Source organism: Sorex araneus, chromosome 1 (genome assembly GCF_027595985.1).
Source record: "Sorex araneus isolate mSorAra2 chromosome 1, mSorAra2.pri, whole genome shotgun sequence".
Lineage (NCBI taxonomy): Eukaryota > Metazoa > Chordata > Mammalia > Eulipotyphla > Soricidae > Sorex > Sorex araneus.
Window position 1 is genome coordinate 280,239,610 of NC_073302.1, and position 24,222 is coordinate 280,263,831.

The following is a 24,222-nucleotide window of genomic DNA, read 5'->3' on the forward strand; positions in this document are numbered from 1 at the left end:
ATACACATAGACATAATTCAATTTAATCGAGAAAGCCTAAGTAGACACAATTCCATGAAGGAAGGAATTTCACAAATCAAAGATAATTCACACAAAGGACAAAAGTTTATGAAAGAGAGAAAAATAACTAGAAAAAATTATAATCTGTTAGAAGTACAAACCTTAGAGTTATGGAAGTATTAGTAGGTGAAGAGAGATAAGGGATAATGGCTAATATTTTAAAATAATAGCTTATACTTTCCAAATATGATAAGATGCCATATTCATAAAACAGAAAGAAGACCTATTGTCTTAATATGAAACAGTGCATCAAGACATTTATAAATCATACAAAGCCAATGATAAAAATTACTACAGTCTCTAGGGTAAAGAAAAATATTAACATACGTAGGTAGCTCTCTCAGTTTTTTATTGGATTTCTTATCAGAATTCTTACAGCAAGAAGAGAATGCAATGTCACATTCACATTTCTATAAGACAAAATATTTCAACCAAAAATAACTTACCTGGCAAAGTTATTATTCAAATATGATGGGGAAATAAAGACTCCTTTTAGACAAAAAATTGTAATAATCTTTGTCACCATATGATCTCTGTTACAAGAAATAATGAAGGAAATTCTACATGAAAATTAAAAACAAAACATCAAAAATCTTCAGAAGGAGATAAGCAGTAATATAGAAACAAATGCATGAGTAACAGTGACAAGAAAAAAACAACAAAAAGAAAAGGAGATGAAATGATAAAACAAGATAGTAAAATGATATTTTGCCAATAGTTCTACACAAACAACTCCCCCCACCACACACACATACACGCACACATTTTGTTATAGAGAAATAATGGTAGCCACAATTTAAGTAACTGGGCCAGAGGCAATTAAAATTAAAAAAAATTAAAAATTGAGAGAATGACTAGGGTAAACTAATCAAAAGGAAGGGCAAATGGCAGGCGGCAGAGAGAAAGTACAGTAGGCAAAGTGCTTGCCTTGTATATAGCTGACCTGAATTTGATGACAGCACCCCATATGATCTCCTGAACCATAACAGGGTGAAACTGAGTGCAGAGCCAGGAGAAGAGCCCTAACATTAACACAAAACCTAACTCTAAAACACTGTAGCAACCATACCTAACTTAAGTCTAACAGCCTAGATTTTATGATTATACTCTACATAGCGTTCACTTTCAACTTTAAAAATAAGAACAACCTGTACCATAAATTGAACAAGAATCTTACACAAACGCTTGCCCTAATACAACCATAACCCTGCACTAACCGGACCCTATCCCATGTCTAAACCCTCAATTAGACTAAACAAGTACTGTGCACTTAAATATTTTTCAACTTGAACAGTATCAAATCTATTTCCAAACCCTTACACACACCCTAAACCTTACTCTAATTCAAATAATAACCTCATACCAACTTTACTCTATACTAGGTCTAAACTTACCAATGATCCTAAATTTAATAAATAGCCCCCCTCCCTGCCCATCCATCTCTCATGGCCGTGCTGATGGACCCTGCACCAGGCTGTTTCATTCTGGGCGCCCCGGAGGGGTCTGGTAGGGCCCTTTTCTGCCCCAAGGGACTAACTCTGGTAGCCCCAAACCTCCAGAACTCAATGGCCGCCAGGAGCATGGCTGCTCTCCACATGCTTTGACTGAGTCTCACCCATGAGTGAACTTTCTCCTGTACCCTGCAGCCACATTTGCGGCAGTGTGAAGTGTCGTAATTCACACCACTAATACTCTAAGAGTAACGCACCATATTTGGTGGGGTTTAAAGTAAGATGCAACCAATCTAGAGAAAAATATATTTTTACAGATGCAGATATATGTTCTATATGTTTTTATATTTTTATATAAAGGCTCAATCTCCAACATGTCAGTAATCTTCTATAGAAGTGCTTAATGGCCCCTGGGGGCCATTAATACAACCATCTTCACACACTCTTCTCTAAGGAAAAATTTTTGGATCACTTTTAGTAGTTTATTCAAAACAAACAACACAAAATGAATTTTGGTTCTGAATTGGGGTAGGAGTTGGGGATCAGTATGGAAACATTCCAATATGGTGGTGTGAAGGTGTAATGGTGGTAGGATTGGTGCTCAAATATTAAATAGAATCAAATATTTTTTTTTTTTTGGTTTTTGGGTCACACCCGACGATGCACAGAGGTTATTCCTGGCTCTTCACTCAGGAATTACCCCTGGCGGTGCTCAGGGGACCATACGGGATGCTGGGATTAGAACCCGGGTTGGCCGCGTGCAAGGCAAACGCCCTACCTGCTGTGCTATCGCTCCAGCCCCCTAAATAGAATCAAATATTGTGAACTACTTTATCACTGTATAACTGTATCACTGCCATCCCATTGCTCATCGATTTGTTTGAGTGGGTGCAAGTAATGTCTCCATTTGTCCCTGTCACGTTAAGGGTCAGGGCAATGTGATCCATTATTGTTACTGTTTGGGGCATATTTAATATGCTACAGGTAGCTTCCCATTGCATTGCTCTACTTTATAAAAGTACAAATTAAAAAGAATTAAAAATAAATTATCAGTACCCTAGATCTAATTAATTTTTAACTTTGGGTATAGCAAAACCTAATGCCTAACTCTAATCATGAACCTATTTCTAACCCTAAGCCTAACCCTATATATGTCTTACCTTAACCTAGGCCTAAACCTAACAGCCTCATTCAAAATATTACCTCATAACTTTAACTTTAAACATTAAACACAACCAAAACTTTGCTTTAACTTTAACAAGTACCTAAAACTGAACCCTAATCTAAACCAAACACTTTTACTATTCCTTACCCAAGCCTAAGCCAAAACATGCAAATTAACCTCAAATTAACAATTACCCTATATTTTTCATTTTTGACTTTAGTCATAAGCAGACCTATAGCCAGCTCTAACACTAGCCCTAAGCCATAAGGAACTTGCCTTGTACACAACTAACCCAAGTTCAATTCCCGGCATGCCTTCTTTAGATTCCTTGAGCCCTCAAAGAGTGATCCCTGAGTGCAGAGTCAGGAGTAAGCCCTGAATGTAGCTGGGTGTAGCACTATTCCAAACAAACATAACAATGTGTTCATTGCAATAGTATCTACAAATAGGCAAAATTCCAAACAAACCTAAGTGCTCAAAAACAGATGATTATATAAAGGAACTATAGTACACACACACACACGCACACACACACACACACACACACACACACACACACACACACTGAGGAATTCAACTCCACAGAAAAGATGTGAAGAAAAGATGGCTTTCTTGTCATATGCTGATGCATGATGGATCTGGAGATAATCAGGATGAGCGAAGTCATTCAGAGAGGGACAGGCTCAGAATGATCTCTCTCCGTACCTGGAGGAAAAGAATAGTTGTAGAGAAATATCAAAAGCCCAAAGGCAATATCAATGAAGGACATGAGAATTGGTCTGCGATAGGAAGCTTGCCATTGGTAAAACAGAGAATGGGTCAAAAAGAGAACACGGTGTGGCGGAGAGAAATGATCACTCTGGAAGTAAGGGGTACTCAGAGGAGATAAGGAAAGGGTCTTCCACAGGGGCAAGGAGCGGGATCAGGAGGGAAATGTGGACAGTGATGTATTGAAGTGGATATTGGTGAAAAGAAATTGTGTGTCCCAAAGTCAATTATGAATAGCTTCAGAATTCAGTGAATTAACAAAAAATATTTTTAAATAAGAAAAAAGGAAAATATGTTAAAATAAAGTATTTTATTTTATTTTACAAAAGCATATCTGCTTTCAAACATTGGTATGATATCTGCAGAAAGAAAATATTTTAAAATGTTCCTCTTTTAATTTTGATAGTCTTGCTGATGTCAGAAAGTTTTGCCATTTCACTTGGCAGAGTTAAGGGTTGATGGTGAAACTACCCCACTGCTCTAAAATTTTATTTTATAATACTTTCCAAAATTTTATGAAGAAAGGGATGCAATAGTAAGTTTGAATGACCCAGTTGAATTATAAATTTGATTAATTTTGTTTTGAAACTGCTTAGTTTGCAACGAAGTATTCAGTCAAAAGATGATCTCTTTTTTTTTTTTCACAAAAATCTCTATTTAAACAAAAACAAACAACTGTGACTTTATGTGCTCACTGTTCCTTAACTTTCCTGTTAGACTACTGGTAACAGCTTTCATGTGGGATAAACTGTGACACGAAAAATATGCCATGGTGTTGATTTATATTTTTCTTTAGATAATCATAAAATTGAGCTTTTTAAAATAAGATCTTCATGCATTGTGGCACTTAAATTGTGAAGTGTAAATCTCATTAGGTTACTAAACAAAATAATAAAAATAAAGTTTCTCAATAACTTATTCTTAATGTTCATTATATTTTGTATGTACATGTTACAAAACATCACTGAAGTACCCAAATGTCAATATATATACATATATATATATATATATATATATATTCAGAACCTCAGGGGAGAAAGACAGTAAACTTTTAGAAAAACATTTTTTTATTTAACAGAAAATTTTGTATTAATGAAAAATAATTTCAGATAGATATTTTAGGTATATTTATTAATGTAATAAAATTGTTTCAGGTACTGGAAGATAATTTGGCCCCTACCAGTATGTTGCAGGAAACAAAATAAGAGATTGTTTTACTTTCTTACTTGACTTTAAATTGTTTTTTTATGGCTTGTCACATCTATTCAAATGATTTTTGACTACTGTTTGTACTGAATTTTGATGAATCTACATTCATCAGTGGACACCAAAGATGCCTTGCAACTATTGAATACTGAGGCAGGTAAGGACATTCTCTCCGAGAGCCTAGGGGAGTGTGTGAGCCTCCTCTACGAGCTCTCAAATTTTGTTATGAAGATTTGTAAACCAATAAACATATATTGCTTGTAACTACGACCTCTGCTATCATTTTTTTTGTCAGCCATAGGAATCCTACATTGTGAGTATTGAATATGAATATAAATAAAATAATGACTTGTTGGGAAACAAATAGCACTGTCATTCCGTTGTTCATCGATTTGCCCAAGCAGGCACTAGTAATGTCTCCATTGTGAGACTTGTTGTTACTGTTTTAGGTATATCAAAAATGCCATGGGTAGCTTGCCAGGCTCTGCTATGCAGGTGGGATACTCTTGGTAGCTTGTCGGGCTCTCCGAGAGGGGCGAAAATATATTTATACATATATATTTATATATATGTGTGTGTGTGTATATATATATACATATATATTTGAACACATGACATTCAACTCTGTGTGGTTTTTTATGCTTCAATTTATCCCTTTTAAATAGTGCATTTTCAAGATTTCATTCACAACAGATGCTGATTAAGGAAACAATCACTTTTGTAGAAACTCTGTGGAATCAGTATATATAATAAACATTTTTTGTTACTAATGCTCTGCAATTTTTATAAATTAACCAAATGAAATGTATTAACATTGCAAATGTACTTCAATCAAAAGTGAATGTCTATAATAAAAATTACTAAGGACTATCTTCATGTGTCAATAATTACAATTAGATCATCTACAAAAGGTTATAGTTTAAAAATTTATATTATTTGTTACGTTTTGTGATCATGGTTTGCTCTTCCTAGGCCTTACTCTAACTCAATGCTCAGAAGCTACTCCTAGAAGTGCTTGGGAGACTGTTGGTAATGCCAGGGATCAAACCAAGTTGGCCACATGCAAGGCAGGCATTTTACCCCCGTACCATTTCTCCAGAATCACAATGTCATATATATTTTTCTTTCCTTATTTGTCTTTTTTTATTTGAACAATTATAAAGAGCCCTTTAATTAAAGCAGGGACTGGAGAGAGAGCACAGCTGTTAGGGCATTTGTTTTGCAGGCAGTTGGCCCAGGTTTGATCTCCAGCATCCATATGGTCCCCTGAGCACCACTAGGAGTAATCCCTGAGTGCAGAGCCAGGAGTAACCCCTGACAGTTACCAGCTGTGACCTAAAAATAAATAAAGTTTGCAGCATATAGAATTCTTTATACCAATTTTAAATACAGAAATTCCCCGTGTCTAATTATTACTTGCTATTTGTCTCATAAACATCTGACTTTGGACCAGCTCAAAGGAGTGGATTCTCATGCATTCATGAGAGCCAGTTTGATCTTGGGACAATGTGGAATCTCAAACACAAATTTAGTGTCCCTTGTGGTTCCTAGAAGTACTTCACTTGGCTGAACACCAAACTCAGGTTAGTACACATGACTCAGTAGTACCTGAGGTGGCCCCTGGAATCCCAAGTGCCCCTGTACACCCAAATAATCAGCTAGCATTTGTATTACACAATGCTTGGAAACAAGCAACAAACATAAAAACATTTATTTTTAAACTGCAAAGTCAGGAAAGTAGAGCTTAAAAAATTAAAAGACTTCTATGGATTGTAGAAATAGGGAAAAATTTATAGCTCTTTGCCTTGCATATGGCTGAAACTTGATCAATACCTGCCCAAGCATATAGTCCCCAGATCATCACCAGGAGTGATAGCACTGTAGCACTGTTGTCCCATTGTTCATCGATTTGCCCGAGCGGGCACCAGTAACATCTCCATTGTGAGACTTGTTGTTACTGTTTTTGGCATATTGAATACTCCACGGGTAGCTTGCTAGGCTCTGCTGTACGGGTGGGATACTCTCGGTAGCTTGCCGGGCTCTTCAAGAGGGAAGGAAGAATCGAACTTGGGCCGAACGGGTGCAAGGCAAACCCCCTATCCGCTGTGATATCACTCTAGCCCGAACCTGAGCAAACACAGAGGTAGGAGTTAAGCAGCACACAATGCCAGATGTGGCCTAGATATTTTTTTTTTTTTAAGGTGAGTGTGGAGAGATAGTTCAGTGGGTAAGAGGCTTGCCTTGCACATGGGTGATGAGGATTTGGTGCCTATCACCCCAATAGTCCTCTGAGCCCTGCCAGGAGTGATCCCTGAGGGCAGAATCAGGAGTAAATCCTGTTGCTGTATGTGGCCCCAAAATAAAACCAAAAAATTCCAGAAAATAAAAGGTAGAAGACTGCTGATGTGATTTAAAATATCTTTCAAAGTAAAGCTTTGTTGTGAGGAGAAATAATTGTTCAGAATACTCTATGTACATATGACAAATATGAATCATATTTTATATTCAAAATATAGCATAGAATCAGAATTACCTCTTATGTATTTTTATGACAGTTGCACCTATATCTTTTGGTATTAAAAGTTTTCACAGCAAGATTGACTGTAAGAGTAAGGTATCTTCAGAATTCTGTTTTATTTGAACTAAGTTCCCTGACTTCAATGGTTAATCAGAATAATCATTACAAAAGGAAAGTTCAATATTTATATATTTGATCTTGAAACATTATGGGTACATATGAAAAAGGGGATGGCTGGCAGGGATTTTTCTGGTGCCAGTAACACATAATCAGACAAGTTTACTATAAGTGCTAAACAGGATGTTATATATTATACATATGTTAAGGAATTTCCATAGAATAATAAGTATTATGCTTATCAAGACATTATTCTTCATCATGATAATGTAGAAATTAGAAAATAGCAGATTATTTCGTCTACTTCATCAATTCATACATCAGTATTTCATATATAGACATCTTTAATATTAAAGAAGTTTGTATGTAAAGCTTTAGAATGAGATATTTATTGAATGTAAATTGAGAAGCTAGGGTTTCTTCTGTTGGTAAGATATACATTTTTTAATTAAAATTGCTATTGTATGTATGTATATATGTGTTTGTAACTTTATCAATGTCAACAGAAAAATTCAAATGCAAATCATTTCCAAAGTTAATGAGCACAATATATTAAAATATAGTTTCCATATGATTGTTATAACTTCTACCCAAGAATTATTAATGCATGCTTCGCATCTGCTCCTCCTTTTATTTGAGGAAAGTGTTAGAATAAAATCTGACATGTTGCAAATCACATGAGCCAATCCAATAAGGTTGATTAAGGCATGAAAGTGAGTCACTTATACCAAAATTAGTCGATTATTAAAAGATATATGAATATGCATGTTATGATGCTAAATATATTCTCAAGAATTCAAAGACTTAAAATAGGCTGAACCCTGTCAATAAAGGCCTCATGCAACATTTAAATTATATTAATGTATTTAAAAATGTTTAGATTTGTACATTCACCATAATTTTGCTTTTGAAATGAATAATGTTTTATTGTTCAAAGATCATAACATCATCTCAGTATTAAGTATTCTATAGTATGTGTTAAATGTTCAAATTTTGTGTATATTAAATTCATCTGGAGGTCTTAATTTTAAATGCTCACATGTTATTAAATATAGTATTTATTTAAAAGTAAGATTCTTGTGATTCTCTAATTATCATTTCTATTTTTTTTTATCTTTTTTAAAGTGGGTATTCAATTGGTTATAAGCTCTGTAACATCTGCAACATTTGCAAATCCACACTGAAATTTATAATTGTGCATACATTTTTGAGCAATTCATTTAATGTAAATATCTGATTACAAAATACCTAGGCTTGATTTTCAGTTCTTAATAACATTATGTACTTATTTATATACTTCATTTATTATCAACGTAATTTTCATTTGCCTGTTTGAGTAATAAAAATGAGTTAAGGACTTACCAAAAAATACAGTATATTTGTAATTTTTAATCTTCTTTCCAAAATAGTTTTCTTTTCATAATTCCTTTAATTTGGTTTTAGTGGTTAGAGCACTCTTATTTATAAATCTATTCACAGCTGATTTTCAGGCATTTGCCACTCCAGCCCCAATGCCACCACCAGTATTAACTTTTCTCCACCAGTGTCTCAGCTGTCCTCTCACTTCTTTGTGTTTTTTTTTTTTTTTTGCTTTTTGGGTCACATCCAGCATTGGGGTGGGGTGGGATGGGGGGGGGGCGGACAAAGACCACCGGAACCTAGCTACAGCCATGCTCGAGGCCCCTCTCCACACGTTTGGACAGGCCTCACCCATAAAGGTACCGGCAGAGGAACCCAGGTGTGTGTAATCCCATCAACGGCCAACATCCAGAGACTTAAAAGCAAGCTCCCAGAAGTGATATCTTATAGCCTACTTCTCCCTCTAGGAGAAACTGGCAAGCTTCTGAGAGTTTCCTGCCCACATGGGACAGCCTTGCAAGCTTCCCATGGTGTATTCATATGCTAAATCCAGTAACAAGCTGGGTCTCTTTCCCCTGACCCTGAAAAGCCTCCCGTGGGACATCATTGGGAGGGCAGAGTCGAGAGAGACTTCTAAGATCTCAGGGAATGGACAAGGACGAATGGAGAGGTTACTGAACCTGCTTGAGAAATCGATGATTAACAGGATTTTGTGATAGTGATCATGATCCAGTATTACACAGAGGCCACTCCTGGCTCATGCACTCAAGAATTACTCCTGGTGGTGCTGGGGGACCATATGGGATACTGGGAATCAAACCCCGGTTGGCAATGTGCAAGGCAAATGCCCTTCCCACTGGACTATTGCTCCAGCGCCCCCCCGGCTCACATCTTAACAGGCACTATGAAGTGATTATTGTAGTTTGGATCTCATGCTGACCCCAGTACCCTGACCTCGGCCTCTCCCCTATTATTTCCTCACTCTTTTTCTTCTTATCCACTTGATTTCTTTCCTCTCTGCGCTTCTTCATTTTATATTCCAGGTTCAACGGTGATGTAGCCCCGTAAATACACCACACATTTTTTTTTCTGTTATTATATACCACAGAAAAGTGAGAGATCATTCTGGGTTTGCCCTTGTTTTGTCTTATTTTACTTAACACGATCATTTCCAGTTATATCTATATTGCAGCAAATTGTAATTCCGTTATGCCTGGAAGCTGAGTATTTCACTGTGTATATACCACAACTTTGTAATCCAGTCTTCTGTCATTAGACACCTAGGTTGATTCAATAACCTAGCTATTGTGTTAAATGCTTAAACAATAATGACATGCATATAACCTTCCAAATAGTGCTGTTGTGTATATTGGGGATAAATACTCAGAAGCAGAGTTGGTGGATCATATGGCAGCTCAATTGTTACTTTTTTGATTCCATTTTTCGTGTGAAGAACATTTCTAGCTTTCTGATTTAATTTTCCTAAGAGATTACTACTAAAGAAAACCACAGGGCTGGAGTAATAGCACAGCGGGTAAGGCTTTTGCCTTGCAAGCGGCCGATCTGGGTTCGATTCCCAGCATCCCATATGGTCCCCTGAGCATTAACAGGAGTAATTCCTGAGTGCATGAACCAGGAATAACCCTTGTGCATCAGCGGGTGTGAGCCAAAAAGCAAAACAGAGAAAAAGAAGACTACACGTATTTATTAGCATATTCCACTAAGCATTACAATTCCCTAACCTCAGGAATTTCCTCACAGATTTTTACTGGATATCAAACACGCAAAAAACTTTCATAGATCAGAGTAGTTTACAACATTGATAACTGGCAGCTGGATGTTTCTCTTGTCATATCTAACAAACTTGCAATCAAATGTCTCTCCTAGAGTTAAGGTCAGTCATCCCACCTGCAAGAACACTAGTCTGCTATTGAAGATGTGGTTTTATTCAAAGCGTTGATGCATGAGCTGGGCTGGCATTATCTGCTGCGGCAGAGCCATGAACCAAGCGTCTCCTCCTTTCTCTCCTCATCTTCATATTCCTCCTTCTCTTACCACCTTCTCTCCTCCATTTCTTCCTTCACTGCATCCTTAATCTATAAGCACTGATTTTTGGGACAACGGGGTAGGCATTCCTGAAGCAATGGCCCAGCATTTTAATGAGAAGTCCAAGTGCTGGTGCTGTTTGGGCCAGAGATTGCATGGGTCACTCTATAAGTGTTGGGTTACAAGGGTCTAGAGGGGGGTCCAACAACAACAGGTGAAGTCCCTGAAGCCATGTGGTTCCAGGAATCAAACCAGAATTGGCACCATTCAAGATTTACACCATAACTCGTGTATTTCTTTGTTCCCAGTATTTAATTTATTTCATTGACAAATTGTTATATTTGTAATCATTGACACACTGATAACAACAGTTATGTGTTAGACTTATTGAAATACTAACATGAAATACTGCTTCATGCCATATCCCTCTAGCTACTGTCGTTACATAGTTTCTCATAATCCTTGTCTGCCATCTTCCCCCAATTTGAAAACATCAGTTCTGTTGTTGGAGTTTTCACTAAATAATATGTTTTTTTTCTAGCTGGATATTGTGTTAAACATGGCGTACTGTAGTTTTGTTTATATTGTAGCAAGAGATTATATTTCACCTTTTTTCTTTAAATATTCAATTAGTCCTATACTATATGCAAAACTATTAATCTACTTTTCTGCACTTGGACGTTAATTGTACTAAGATGTTGGCTACTATATAGAGCAATACAATGAATATAGTATTCATATAAGTTTTCTCATAAATCCTGAATTAAATGGTATTTATATTTTTATGCTTTTGAAGAAATCTGCATACTATTTTCAATAGAAGTTGAACCAATTTGTTTTGCCATGAAAAACAAGTGAAGGTTTCTTTCTGATTTCATCCCTGTTGCATAGTTAATAACGATCTTTTTAATATAAGCCATTCTCACAAGTGTGAGGTGATAACTAATTGTTTTCATTTATATCTTTGTGATAATGAGTGATATTAAACACTTTTTCATATGCCTGTTGGCCATCTGTGAATGTCTTTTAGTTCTTATCTGTTTTCTGAAGAGCTTTTTGTTGTTGTTTTTGAATTTTGAATGTTTTATGTGTCTTGGATATTAAGTGATTTGTCAAATGCATGTTATACAAATTTTTCCCATTAATTAGCATGCCTATCTTATTTTTGCAATTCAAAAACTTGTAAGTTTAATGTAGGCCCATTGCTTATTTTTGCTTTATTTTCTCTGCCAGAAAATTTCAATAAAATACTGACAGTCTGAAGTTAAAACCATTAAAAGTTTAATATACACATTTCTTGATGCTTGTTTTGGATATAGGACTAACATTAACATCTCAAATCTATTTGTGTTATATGTTTTTTGTAGGTTTATAGAGTTTTGGGGTTTTGTTTTTGCTTTTTGAGTCACACCCAGTGATACACCTGGCTTATTCCTAGCTCATCCACTAAGGAATTACTCCTGGTGGTGCTCAGGGGACCATATGGGATGCTGGGAATCGAACGCAGGTCGGCCACTTGCAAGGCAAATGCCCTACCTGCTATGCTATTATTCAAGCCTCAGTTGTTGTTTTTTTTTAATGTCAAAAGATGAAAGCAAAAGCTGCTATACAACAATTATTAAATTTAGGCTGTTTGTTTTAGGCCTGTGGTAGGATAACATTGGTATAGGTTTAGGGTTAGAGCGAAGTTTCAGATTAGTGTTAGTGAGGGAGTTAGGGTTTGGATTTGAGTGATCGGTAGGGTTACACTTAGGTTTAGGGTTCTGGTTCAAGATGTGGTATAGATTTGGTGACGTCTAAAGCTAAAAGTGAAAGTTTTATGCAGGGTTATCATAAAATATAAACACATTTTTAGGTGTGGTAGGGTATGGTTGATACAGAATTCTAGTTTGGGGTAGAGATAAGTTTAGAGTTATGGTTAAGGGTTATGTTTATGTTAGGGGTAGGATTAGCCTAATTACTTTTTTTCCTTAAATATATTTTCTTACCCTAAAATATGGTTCAAATACTGAACTTAGAGCACATTACTAGGCATCTCTAACATATATCATTGATCTACATATAAATAACAATAAAAATCCACTAAGGACTGTTAATAGTTATATTCATATCATGTGGAAATATTGTGATTGAAAAACAATTCAAGCTGAATCAGAGAAATAATAGAGAGCTTGAAGTATCTGTTGATATGTGGCCAACCCGTGTTGGATGCCCAGAACTGCATATAACCTCCAGAGAACCATGAGGAGATGACCTCTGAAAACAGAGTTAGGAGAATGTCTTAAGCACAGCCAGTTATATCACAAATAAAAAATAACATTTGTATGTCTAATACAGTAAGAGATGGAATTGAAGAGCATAATAATGCTAAAATTCTGTTGCTTTCATGAATTGTTTCAGTAATTCAGATATATTTGCTTCCATAATTAACTGAATTTTAATATTTATTTTACTCTTTGCCAAAACCTTTTCAGGGTTACTCTACCTTTATGTGATTGTATTTATTTTTTTAATATAGTTAAATTTATTTTCTCATTTTATATTGTTATTACTGTTTTGCAAATATAACAGGGTTATTTATTAAAAATAAGAAAAGTCAAATTAAATGATTATTGATTATTTTATTTACTGAGCCAGGTATTAAAGCATTTATAAAATATTATTTAGATATACTTCTATCAGGTGATAAATATATGAATAATACATTTTACTGAAGTAGATTACTGTTAACAGCTCTTGTCACAAAATAAATTAATGATAAAATGGAACCTATTCTTTCTTAGTGTAAACGTTTTGATTGATTAATCATGGATTTTAAATGATCAAGTATGAAAATTACAAAAATCAATGATTGGTAATTTGTTTTGCTTAATATATGTTATTGGATTTTAATCAAAAAATTTGTGAAGAACCATCATGATCTATGAAAGTTTTACAATTTACTTTTTTTATTAATCAATACATAATGTGGTCATTTAATGACTATTTTGGGATAAAGCCAGGAAAACCAATGTACTGATGTCTATCCCTGCTTCCCCCCCCTCCCCGCCCCCCCCTCCCCGCACAAATGCGAAATGTTCTAACATGCTTTTCTGTGATACTTCAAGCCTTGGAAACGTATTGATTGGGCTCATATAAATTAGTTCTGTAGTGAGAAATAAATTTAAAGTGAGTTAAAAGTGGGTATGGAGACCCTAATGGAAATAGAAAATCACTATATCACTGTAATCCCACTGCTCATTGATTTACTTGAGCGGGTGCCAGTAACATCTCCATTCATACAATCCCTGAGATTTTAGCAGCCTCTCCTTACTCATCTTTCCCAACAATTGGAGGCTCTTTCAGGGCCAGGGGAATGAGACCCCGTTATTTCTATGAAAATAGAAAATACCTGGTATAATTAGTTTCTTCCAACCCCTATTTTTTTTATTAAATCCCCATGAATTGCAAAGTAATCCAGAGTTGTTTTCTTTAAATTTTTAAAATTTTATTTTCATAAGGTTATTCACATTAGTTGATTCTATGCAATATTTCAACCCAATCCCACTACCATTACACCTTCTCACCACCACTCTTTTGAACCTCCTCACCACCATTGAAGCCTGCCTGCCAGGGGCAGATGCCAAATAATCCATTTTATATTGCTTATTCTGAATATCATGAGAGGTCATGTGGCTACAAAAGTGGTCATGAGCTTCTGGAATTCCAGAATTGCAAATGGTCGGGGTCCAGTGACATCTCTGTAGTGAGCTAATCCATTTTAAGATTCATTTGAGAGTCTCTCTGGATCAAGGCCATTGATGACTTGAGATGGAACTTGGAGGCAGTTTGTGGCTGTGACAGTCAGGACGCCAAGTGGGCAGGGAGATAGGAAGAGATGGCCTGTCTTCTCGGCCGCCATGTGTCCTGGAGTCTTAGTCTCTGAACCCGTATACCTGGGTTTGTCTTCCGAAAGCTCCTGGCCACCAGGACTTCACCTGGAGTGAACAGAGAGGGAACACCTGCTCCATCCTAGGTTTCCTGGTAGAATTGGCTTGGCTCAGGGTCCGAAGAGATCTCCAGCAAGCTGCTGTCTTCTGGGATTCACTGCTGAGACTTTCATGGTTGGTTTTTTGACACACAATATTTAATCACCCATCCTACCATCTGTAACCATGGTAACACCTCTAAGAGTGATTGGAGGCCGCCCTGAAAGGCTCCATCCCTCTCGGAGAGCCCGGCAAGCTACCGAGAGTATTGAGCCCGCACGGCAGAGCCTAGCAAGCTACCCGTCTCGTATACAATATGCCAACAATAATAACAACAATTGGCCTCATTCACCTGTCACTGAAAGAGCCCCCAATACGGCAGCGTTAAGATGCGTTCAAGAGTGTCAAAGAGGTGGTTTAAAGAACGAAGACCCTCCGACTCCAGGCACATCTTTTCGATTCCACTGTTCTTCCTGCACTAACATATGCCTCAGAGACCTGGGCCCTACACAAGCAGGATGAGAATGCTATTAGGGTATCCCAAAGAGAAATCGAAAGAGCTATGCTGGGAATATCATGTCTCACTAAAGTGAGAGAAGGAATCCGGAGTTCTGACTTCCGTCGACAGTCGAAAATCAGCGATGCTGTCTTATTTGCCAAAGCATCAAAAATCAGATGGGCCGGTCATGTAATGCGATTCAGAGACAACCATTGGACTAGAGCTGTTACAGACTGGATTCCACGGGACATCAGAAGACCTTGTGGCCACCCTCCAACTAGATGGTCAGATTTCTTTGTCAAATCTCTGAATGAACGATTTGAGGCTCTTTCTGATCCTGGAGCAAGCAGGTATCATTGGGCTACACTAGCTCTCGACAGGGACAAATGGAGATATTACTGGCGCCCACTTGAGCAAATTGAAGATCAATGGGACTACAAGTGATACAAGTGATACCATCAGTGTCAACTCCCATCCAAAAGTGTTCCCAGATTCCTTTTCTACCACACTCTCTACACTCCAGCCCCCGGGTACCATCAGAGAGGTAGCTTTTACATTTGGTTGCTTTAGTTTGGATCTCATAATTTCAGTGTTGTCAACCCTGTGGTTTAGAGTTTAACTATTTCATTCCTTAACACCACCAATGGACCTCAGGCCCCTTCTGTCTGCTCCTGTTGCTTCTCATCTTTCTCTTTTGCTCTTCCCCTTAATTTCATTATGTTTCTTCAACTCCTAAGGTCTGGGGCAAAAGGTGAAAGGGGGTAAAGACAGCCTCTTCAACAAATGGTGCTAGCAAAACTGGATAAACACTTGCAAAACATTAAAACTGGATCTGTAGCTCACACCTCACACAAAACTCTAAATTGGATCAAAGACCTAAAGTTCAGACCAGAAAATATGAAAGACATTGAGGGAAATGTAAGCAGAATGCTCTGAGAGCTAGACCACACAGGTGTCTTCAATCACACAATGCCATTGGCAAAGGCAACAGAATAAAAAATAAGTGCACTTTCTTTTCTCCTTAGTCTTTTGTCACTGTTTCTGTACATGTAAATATTGTGTACCCAAATAGACAAAGATCCATCTGCCTCAATTTTCTTATTGAGAGATAGATAGAAACCAAGTGTATTCAATCTAAAATCTAATATAATTAGTCTTCCTTGAATTATTCAAGTGTGGTTCAAAAATCATATGGATAAATTGTAGCTACATAAACTATATTGCATAACTATCTTAAAACTCGTCACAATGCTATGTTGGTAACCATAAGATAATTCTGTACTCTATTAGCACAATATCTATGAGAGTTTCTGCTACTTGTTTTGCTTTATGAATTGAGATTTTAATTACATAGCCTTTGTCATATTGCTTTAATTTTTGATGCTCACAAGTATTGTTGAAGAAAACCCAATGAAAATTACAAATTTCCATTACATCTCTTCCTGCTTCTACTGAAATTTGGGAAGATAATATGAATAAAATTTTTTAAATTCATTTTCATATAGACTTTGTCATTATTTACACACCTTGTCTTTAAAAGCCTGACAAATTTGTGCCAAGGGTGGTAAAGGTGGCTCCTGTAGTTCAATAAAATAAGTTTTGGGCAAAAACATAAACCTGTTGGTTGTTTGCCACGGATAAGAAGCAGAGTAGAGTGTTGGAATCCTCCCTCCGGACTACGCACTGGGGAAGAGACAAAAGAGTAATCCAACCCTCAGTGTTCATTATACAATCAGTCCTCCATTAAAATGAAGTCTATAAAAGACACAAAAGAATCAACCTGTGAATCTTCTGGATAAATTTATTTGTGACGATTTGGTGGCATGAGGTTGCTAGAGAATGCATGGTGGCTAATCACCTTTTCACCTTTTCCTAATTCTTTTCTATATGTTCCTCTTCATATGTACACTAAAAAAAAAAAAAAACCTTTAGAATCTTTTTTATAGCATATAGAAGATTTTTTATAGCAAATTAATCAAAACTAAAGATCGTACTCTGTAAATGTTTTTTTATAGTTCATAGCACAAATAAAAATATGAGTTCTCTGTAGGGCCTTGGTATCTGAGGATGGGTTCTAGAAGCTTCTAGTCTGTAGGTGGTTGGATAGAAACACAAATAACCAGGAAAAGGACTCGTGGGAGAGGAAGGCGATTATTAGAGACTCTGCTTTCTGCTGGGCTAGAAATGTCTGAATTTTGTCAGCATACCTTGTATGTGACTTCTGTGAGAGCCTGAATCTTTGGTGAGGTTGCCAGGACCACCCAAACCAAATATATAAAATAGTGGCACTGTTCAATGAGCATCCTGAAGTCAAAAAAGAAGACTAGTCATGATGGTACCTTGATCTCAACACTGATCTTGTGTTGGGAGAAAAGCCCCTTTTGGTCTCTTTTGAAGTGTAGCACTACTCCCTCGACTCAGGGGGCATATGTCTTGGGAGAGAAACACCTGGTCCATTTTGAAGGGAAGCTTGTTGCAATGTATATCACAGTTCAGTGCCACCTGGGGACAAGATGTTTCTGGCAAATGCGAGGTGAAGGTGTGACCCTATCTATAGAAAATATGTTTGTCCTCTGGGAGAGGCGAGCTCAAAGCAGAGTATAGACCGAACACGATGGCCACCCAGTAACTTCATTGCTTACCACAATACCCAAAAGGAGAGAGAGAACAAAAGGGAATGCCCTGCCACAGAGGCAGGATGGGGGGGGTTGGGTGGGGAGGTGGGAGGGATGATGAGATCATCAGTGGAGAATGGGCACTGGTGGAGGGATGGGTACTCAAGCTGTGTATGACTGAAACCCAAGCATGAGAATATGTAAAACTGTATCTGTACCCTCACAGTAACTAACTAACTAATTAATTAATTAATTAAAAGAAAAAGAAAGAAAACATGTTTGTTCTCATCATCCAGTTGCACTCTCCCACCACCCTCCTCAGCCTGTATAAAGGCTTCATGTTTCCAGTAAAGTGAAACTGCTTTCCTTGGAGGAGGCGGTGGCAAGGTTTGCTCATTTTTCTGGATCCCTCCCCTTAGCTGGAGGGAAGCTGGACCCTGTACTCAGGACTCTGAGTGGTGGCCCCTTGCTGGACAAGGAAGCATGCTAACTGAGGCCAGGAGAAGACCCTCACAATCTTGAACTCCTGGGAACACTATGTTGTCACTGTTGCTGTTTGGCACCAAAAGAGATGAATATCAGAAATATATCGATGAGTAGATGCGCCTAAAGGAACTTTATATTGGGGGAAATCAAAGAATTGGAAAGGAAATGAGCACCCATAAAGAAGCAGAATTCGCCCATCAGAAGAGAAATCTCTTTCTTGGCATCTAAGAGAAGGAAGTGTATTCTAGTCTTTCCCGGGATTGGAGCTCAGAAGCTTCCAAAAGAGAAAACTCTGTAAAGGACTTCAGTCATCTCCATGTCGAAAACCAATCTCATTGCCCCGTGCGTGGTTTCTTGGCATACCTTCTACTTTCAAAAAAAAATTGAAATGTGACCCAAATGTCAATGCGAAGTTTCAGGATTCTCTAAGGAGACAAAAATTTAAGCTGATCTTTTTTTTTTTTTTTTTTTTTTTTTTGCTTTTTGGGTCACACCCGGCGGTGCACAGGGGTTACTCCTGGCTCTGCACTCAGGAATTAGCCCTGGCCATGCTCAGGGGACCATATGGGATGCTGGGACTCGAACCTGGGTCGGCCGCGTGCAAGGCAAATGCCCTACCCGCTGTGCTATCGCTCCAGCCCCTTAAGCTGATCTTTGAAGAGGGATTTTGAGGTGGGCTGAAGAAAATGACTGGGGCAGGGGGCCAGGGGAGGCAGTGTGTTTGAGGCACAGAGACACCCTTGGCAAAAACCTCAGGTAAGAAGAAATTGTCTTGTTCAAGCAAAAGGATAGAGATCACTGCCTTGTGTGGTTGGGACTGAGAATATATACAGAAGCAGGGTCAGAAAGGTTTCAATGGAAGGTCTGTGCAAAAGCTTACTTGAATGAACAAAATATTTGGTTGTTAAAGATGCCATCTACACAAGGGATATAGACTTAGTACACTGGAATATTTAAGTATACATTTTGAGAAGGAAAGAAAGAAAGAAAGAAAGAAAGAAAGAAAGAAAGAAAGAAAGAAAGAAAGAAAGAAAGAAAGAAAGAAAGAAAGAAAGAAAGAAAGAAAGAAAGAAAGAAAGAAAGAAAGAAAGAAAGAAAGAAAGAAAGAAAGAAAGAAAGAAAAGAGAAAAAGAGAGAGAAAGAGAGAAAGAGAGAGAAAGAGAGAAAGAAAGAGAAGGAAGGAAGGAAGGAAGGAAGGAAGGAAGGAAGGAAGGAAGGAAGGAAGGAAGGAAGGAAGGAAGGAGCATTGTGGAAAAGAGTGTTAGTTTAATGAATATCACTACTACACTGCACTGTCATCCTATTGTTCATAGGTTTGCTCGAGCGGGCACCAGTAACGTCTCCAAGTTCAGACATGTTCCTGTTTTTGGCATGACAAATGAGTCACGGGTAGTTCCAAGTGTCTCACCGATGCCCAGGACTATTTCTTTTATATAAGCAAGATTTCACTCATTCTGTTCCTCCTTGTCCCTATTTCAGTGAGTATGACCAGACTGTGTCCTTCCCCCATCCTATTGCCTCCAGTACAAAGTGCACAAAGACCAGTCCCCATCCTACCAAGTACCAGTATACAGCTTCCAAGTCTGATGCCCTGAGCCTTGTTTCCAGTGACCCCTGGTTGTGTTTACTGCTGCCCTGAGGGCACCCCTCAAGGCCCATAGCCCAGGGGCTCTTTGTCCCTGTGGCTCCTCTTCTCCAGTCCTGTGTGCTGCTTTCCACCACCTGCCTGGACACAGGGCAGGGGTCAGAGAGAAGCCGGCATCCATCTGGCTGGAAGTCATCTGTCTTAAAGCCCTTTTTCACATCTTGTTAATTTTCACGCCAGCCATTTCTATTATCTATTAGACAGGATACTCCTTTGGTGAGTGAAGTTTAAAACAGATTAACTAGATTGTGTGTTGCCCCTCTCTTCTCTCTACTTCCACCATAAAACTAGCAAACAAAAGATTTCCACAAAGGTTCACTGCAGGGGAGCTATCCTGATCTTGGGACCTTGAATTGATGGGGGGAGCAGAGGAGAAAGGGCATTTTGTATGACAGTGGAGTCATCCAGACAGTTTGAGAAGAATCATGACTCTCTACCAGCACACACATCTCCTGTGAATTTGCTAAATTGAATCTGCAAGAATTAAAAACCTTGCTTTTATTTTTCTACTGCATTCTAATTTTTTGCTAGGTCACTTCATTATCACATAAAGTCAGAGAGAATTGCTATTCAGCTTTAGTTCCCTAAAGGCTGCTTTTGCTTTCTTTTGTTTTATTTAGTTGGCCATTACTCTGAGTATTCAAGGCTGCTCTCTGCTTTGTGCTCATGGTCACTCCTGGTTGTCTCAGGGAAGGGAATGATGCTCAGGGATTGAGTTGACATCTGCAGGTCAAGTGCTTTAACCCTCTGCACTATCTCTCCAGAATTCCTGGAGAGATAATGCAGTTTTAAGTGAAAAAGACAGTGAAAAATACTCCCAATACATTATAATGAAGCAGCAAATGAAACTAATCAAGCACAATACCTTTGGAGAACTTTATAGAATAGTACATGCCACACACAGAGAAACAGAGTGAATATACACACCATGCCACATATCCACCACACACAGTCTAATTTCATGAGGAAAACGCAAAATGAAGATTGATCACTGGCTGTGATAATGTTTAGTCAAAAGAAAACTTTCCAAGTGACTTCTTAACAAACTCTCATAATAAAAGTGTTTAAAATCTGAATGTTTGTTTTTTATTAAATTATGCTTACAAATAATTAAAATTATGATTTGATTATTTTACTATCATAAAAACTTTTCTAAGTAGCTGATACATATATATTATTGAGGAGTTTATAAGAAACAAATTGCAATATATGCTTTAAATTACTTAAAGATTATGAAATTATCATGATTACTCAGAGCTATATTTCCACTTATCTTCTCTTCTAATTTTGTATTACTTGCAAATTAATTATGTCAATATATATAGGGAGAGTCAGCTATTTCTTATTATAGTCTATTTACTACCAATTGTGGGCAATTTGTTTACTAAGAAGTGTATTCTGATTAAAAGGCCTTAATGCCTAATCAAAATATAAGTTGATTGCAGGATTATTCCTATTATAACATACTATAACATATGTGCAGTAATGTGTGTTTCTCTGGAGGTAAATATTGATATCACAGTTGCATTTATTTTTATTTTCTTATGTAGCAATATATTCTATCCCTCAACTGATGCAGAGCAGATTTTATTAAGGTGTTTATTGGACTTCTGTAGTTTATTATGTTTAGCTTTTGTATATTGTTGTGAGTTATACATTAAAAAATAAATAGCTTTAAGGTAGAAAATCACATGTTTATATTTTATTAAGATATGCATGTTTTAATTGGTATGTACCTATTAATTCATCTGGGAATGGCTAATTATTGTAAAAAGTAGTTTTCATACATATTACATTTAATATACTCATTACATAAAAACTAATTAGGTAATTGATATTATGCCACTGAACTTTTTATTAAAAATTTAAGTTTGGTTTCCAAATGCCATGGTTTTAAAACATGATACATTTGTTTTGGATAGCCAATTTAAGTATAAAATATGTACATGCTATTTTTCTACATGAGACAATTATTTTCTTAAAATAAATTATGAGAATTTTTTCTTAATGTTTGTCAATTATCTGAAGCTCAATTTTATTTTTAGTATTACTGAAATAAACTTTCAGTTTTTCAGAAAAAACATTAGTAATTCTCAGAAATATGAACACAAGTTACACATAAGAGAAAATATGAGGGGAAATGTCCTTTAGAGCACTTTAAAATAATTTTTTAATCAACCTTATATTTAAATTCTTGCAGTCATTGGTGTATGTCAGAGTTCAAGTCAATTTCTTTCCTATTACAATATTCTTCAGTACCCCATTTCTTCCCTGTTCTGCTAAGTGCACAGAAGTTTCCGTTAAAGAATTCTCATTTATAAACTTAGCTTTGAATTCTGTCTTATTTTGTTTTTATTTTGAGCCACACTGGGAAGTGCTCAGGAGTGAGAGTTCTTAGAAATCACTCCTAGCTGTTTAGGTGACAAGATGGTACTTGGAATTAAACAAAGTACTCCTATACAGAAAGCAGGTGCACCAGCTCATGGAAATATTTCTCGAGCCCTTGGCATCAGATTATATAGAAATTCTGAACCTTTCTTCGATATTGAAATTCTGAATGACCATTCTAACAATTCTGTTTAATTCAAAAATTGAGTAGTTCACTCTTGATCCAAGTGTATATGTGTGTATGTGTGTGTGGGGGGGGATTTGCATTCTGAAATTTCAGAAAACATTTCAGTAAACCAAATTTGTGAAAGTAAAGTCCTGTTGAATATTAACCCTAAGTGTTTTACATTTCTTCAGTGAATTGTCCATTTTCCTCCCCTAGAGAAGCTTACAGTGCTCTTATAAGCACCCTTAAACCCCGAGTTTATCTTGAACCTTTCTTTTGTACTTCACCTCTCATTGCTAGCTACTAAATTCCCCAAATTAGGCTTGGTTTCTCATAAATTCAAACCTTCTGGTGACTTTGGGCTTTGTATTTGTAGTGAATGACTTCCTTTTCTCATTTCCTTTTAGCCTGGTCATATTTTTCTATAGAACATTGTTTATAATAAAACTAAGTTTTAGCATCTATATGTCTTACAGTTTTTATCCAAAGAACGCAAGTATTAATAAGAAGTGAACTTAATTATTTAATATGTACTAGCAGCAAGGTAAGGAGAAAAGCAATATAAATGCCCCTGGGAGACAGAAGGTCTTTTTGAGTTAATCCCCCAGAGTATGTTTCTGTCAAAACACTATGCCTCTGTAAATGATCAATCACACCTATGTGCATTCCTGTACCTCATACCCCCTCAGAATTTGTGTATACGATATTCAGCTCTGGAAATAAATAGGCCATTTTGACTATCTGAGAATCCATCATGTCTTTGTTTCTCAGCTGGGGAGGCCTGGGGACACATTTCTCTGCTATCAAAGGCATCCCACACTTGAATTCAAAATTCCTAATGAAAAAAAAAGTTTTGCTTTGAAAGAGTTTTAATCTCTTTTATCTTCTACAAAGGATATACAAATTAGATTTAAAAAACAAATTTGAACATTATCTAAAGAAATTGATATTTATTCAGTCAAGCATGTAAAACATGAACACATCTTAAAATATTAAGAATTATGCTAAATTAAATATCAAATATCACCATGGACTGCAGCGATAGCACAGCGGGTAGGGCTTTTGCCTTGCATGCACCCACCTAGGTTCGATTTCTCTGTCCCTCTTGGAGAGCTCAGTAAGTTACCGAGAGTATCCCGCCCACACAGCAGAGCCTGTGGCAAGCTACCCGTGGCATATTCGATATGCCAAAAACAGTAATGATAGGTCTCATTCCCCTGACGCTGAAAGAGCCTCCAAACATTGGAAAAGATGTGTAAGGAAAGGCTGCTAAAATCTCAGGGCTATCGCTTCTTGGCCTTTTGGTTAAGATCAAGTGTAAAATCTCAGGGCTAAGAGCAATAGAGCCCTTACTAGTGCCTGCTCAAGTAAATCGGCAAACAATGGGATGGTAGTGATATAGTGCGGTTTTATACATATATATATATATACATATATATGTACATATATATACATACATATACACACATATAGTAGTGATATATGTGTATATAAGCAAAATGACATAAAACTGAGACCACATAAAACCATTTTATCTTGTTGTATCAAGGCCAACTACAACTTATAGCTTGTAATAACATTAACCAACTGTATGCTTACTAGTAAGTGAAAAAAAAGTAATATAAAATAGATCAGGACACAAACACAGTCACCTTTTCTCAACTTTCTATAAATAAACTTTAAGTGTATTTCAGAGACTGAAATATAATTTGTTAGAAGCAGATCTTGAAGATAGCGCATTTAAATGTATAGTTTTTATAACTGC

At 36.9% G+C, this 24,222-nt stretch overlaps 1 pseudogene; it reads left to right on the plus strand.

Annotated features, from left to right (window-relative positions):
• The first annotated feature begins 23,742 nt into the window (after nt 1-23,742).
• Nucleotides 23,743-23,952, plus strand: LOC129401154 (U2 spliceosomal RNA; annotated as a pseudogene).
• Nucleotides 23,953-24,222: the final 270 nt, after the last annotated feature.